The 2,668-nt window shown below is 34.3% G+C and overlaps 1 long non-coding RNA gene across 1 annotated transcript; it reads right to left on the bottom strand.

Annotated features, from left to right (window-relative positions):
• Positions 1-871: 871 nt before the first annotated feature.
• On the bottom strand, positions 872-1,258 carry LOC131876429 (uncharacterized). The gene is made up of 3 exons (XR_009372790.1): positions 1,210-1,258; positions 1,047-1,093; positions 872-958 (listed from the first exon to the last, which is right to left on the bottom strand). It is a non-coding gene; the product is annotated as an uncharacterized LOC131876429 (long non-coding RNA).
• Between the last annotated feature and the right edge of the window lie 1,410 nt (positions 1,259-2,668).

The following is a 2,668-nucleotide window of genomic DNA, read 5'->3' as shown; positions in this document are numbered from 1 at the left end:
GCATTTTGATTTTACTTATGTCTTGTGTATTATAATAAAGACCAATTTGCCAATGTGACATCTTCATATGAGAGAAAAGCTTCATTTTATCTCAATACAGTTGTACCTGTTTCATTATTAGAAAAAATAAATATACAAAGATCTATTATTAGTATCCTCTAGATTATGGATTTGAATTGATGTTCTCAATTAGTTATTATCTATTCAGCTTTTCTTCATAAGGCACAACCATCTGGTGGTTATCATATGAGGACAACCATGCATGACTTTCAAAGTAATTGATATTTATTCCTACACCTCACACTCACAAGATTAATAATAAAATGACATTTATGATTCATCAAATGCTAACAAAGTCTAATCAAAGTTCAACTTCAAGATGTATACAACAAATCATATTCAACTTCAAGATGCATACAACTTACCATATTCAAGCTCATGCCAACCACCACTTGGATATTGTTATATGTCAATTAAAGTACAATATATGTAATAAAACCATATAGTCTTACAAAAAAGTCATCATAGACCATCTATGTCGATTAAAGTACAATTCATTTGTAATAGGGGCACACTCACAATCTGAAGTTGCAAAGCCCTGTGGGAAGCATCAAATTAGAAATTTATTAATCTGACTCATACTACTATCAAAAGCATCAAAGATGCTACTACTAGAGAACACCATACTCCATTGTTGAGAGAATATTAGGTGCATCTGATGTCAGCATCTAAAAATGAAACAATGTTATTCAATTGCCAAAATCTAATTGACTTTATTTTATAAACGATTAATGAATAAAAATAGACAAGGTTACCTGAGTGAAAGTTCGATGACCACTTTGACTAGTAGGTGTTGATGTTGAAGGCCCAACATTAACCTATTTACCTGACTATCATTATCAAATGTTTGATTCAATAGATCATCTGTCATGACAATTTGATCCACTGCAGATGTGTCCTAGCCACATGCATTTGAATCAGATTCATGATAATAAATACAACAAGACCCACAATTTAATCTCATTAATGCACAAAGGAATATGTACCATCACCAAGAGAGGGTCTCGTCAACAATGAATGATCTAGCATGAACCTGTATTTTTAAGAATTGTTAGTCTACACATAAAATGCATGGATGAACATAACGGATTTATGATAATCACTTCAACTGAAATGCATGATAATAAATGAAAAGGTGGGATCATATACCATAAAAATACATCCCTTCAAATTATATCAACAGAACCCACTATGTTGAAGCAAAAATCATAATGTGATACTGTTGTATATCATCAAAAAATACCTTCATGAGCATAAAGGTTATGTGATAATTATATCATAAAAAATTATCAAATAGTGTTCTCTAATAACAAAAATTGTAAAGCTCATCAAATGCATGATAATAAGTTGTGTTGCAAAAATACATCCCTTCTGATTATATTGAGTGTACTCGCTATGTACATGCAAAAACCATGTTGCCAAAAAAAAACGTTCATCAATAGACCTGCATTTTGAACACGTCCTTAATATACACGTAACAAACTTGAACATTAAGGTTTAATGATCATTGTTTGAAATGAAATGCATGATAAAAAAATAAGGCACCATTAAAGACCTACTACTCAAGTGTGCCTGAAGGGTCATCTCTTTGTTTAAGAGTATCTAGTATTGCTTCATGATCAACAGTAGTCACTGTCCATAGCTCTTTGGTCTTCGGTTTTGCTTGATGCTTCAACAACTTGACATTTGTAGCTATAATAAGGTGTGAATACATTATAATGGTTTTGTGTCTCTCATAGTCTTCAAATGCAGGTATGCCATTCTTTCTAGTCATGTATGTTCACAACCAAGCTCCCACAACAACAACTGAACCTGTAGGATATGTGAACCCATCATCATCTGTCACTAGTTGTGTTAGCTTTTGTTATCCCTGTACACATCGTGCCAACCAATATTCTGATCTCTCTTCATTCCCTTGTGGTGCAACAACTGCAAAAACATGTCCTGGTTGTACAAGATCTGATAGACGATCATACTCAAGTGAACTTTCCATGTCATCATTTGACAAGGATATTGTTTGAGATAAAGGAGTTAGATAGTGGGGAACCCACGTATCAACCCACTCACTTGACTCGCACTGATTCCAATCACACCGAAGACAACTCTGACAAAAACAAGCCAACGCTTGTGTCCAAATGGTCCATGTACTTGCATTTGAGCTGAGAAATGAATGCATCTTTGAAGAATCTTTAATTGTTTGACAATCCAATCTATCTCCCACTATTCCCTCCTCAACCAACCAAAAGAATCTGCTCACTGCTGAATCAAGAGTACCTCCATATGACAATTCTAAACTACACCAATCAACAATAGAATGTGCATCAGAGAAATTTGCACCTGAAATCCTCAATTGCTCCTTAACTAGAGCTCTCTTCAAACATACACCTGCTCCATCATGCTCTCCCTTCCCATGCCGCGCCTCAAAAAAACACCAAATATGAGGTATACGCCTCTCCACATGCATTCTACTCAACCAATAAAACATAGATGCATTCTTGAATTGACCCGTACAGTTATCTGACCATATTATATGTTGGTCAATTGCAATATCTTTCTCATGCAAGAACTCAAAAAAATTCTCAAAAGAATGTTGCATGTATACTCGGAG

This window comes from Cryptomeria japonica, chromosome 5 (assembly GCF_030272615.1).
Source record: "Cryptomeria japonica chromosome 5, Sugi_1.0, whole genome shotgun sequence".
NCBI lineage: Eukaryota > Viridiplantae > Streptophyta > Pinopsida > Cupressales > Cupressaceae > Cryptomeria > Cryptomeria japonica.
Note: the sequence above shows the minus strand (reverse complement) of the source record. Positions and strands in the feature narration are given on the sequence as shown.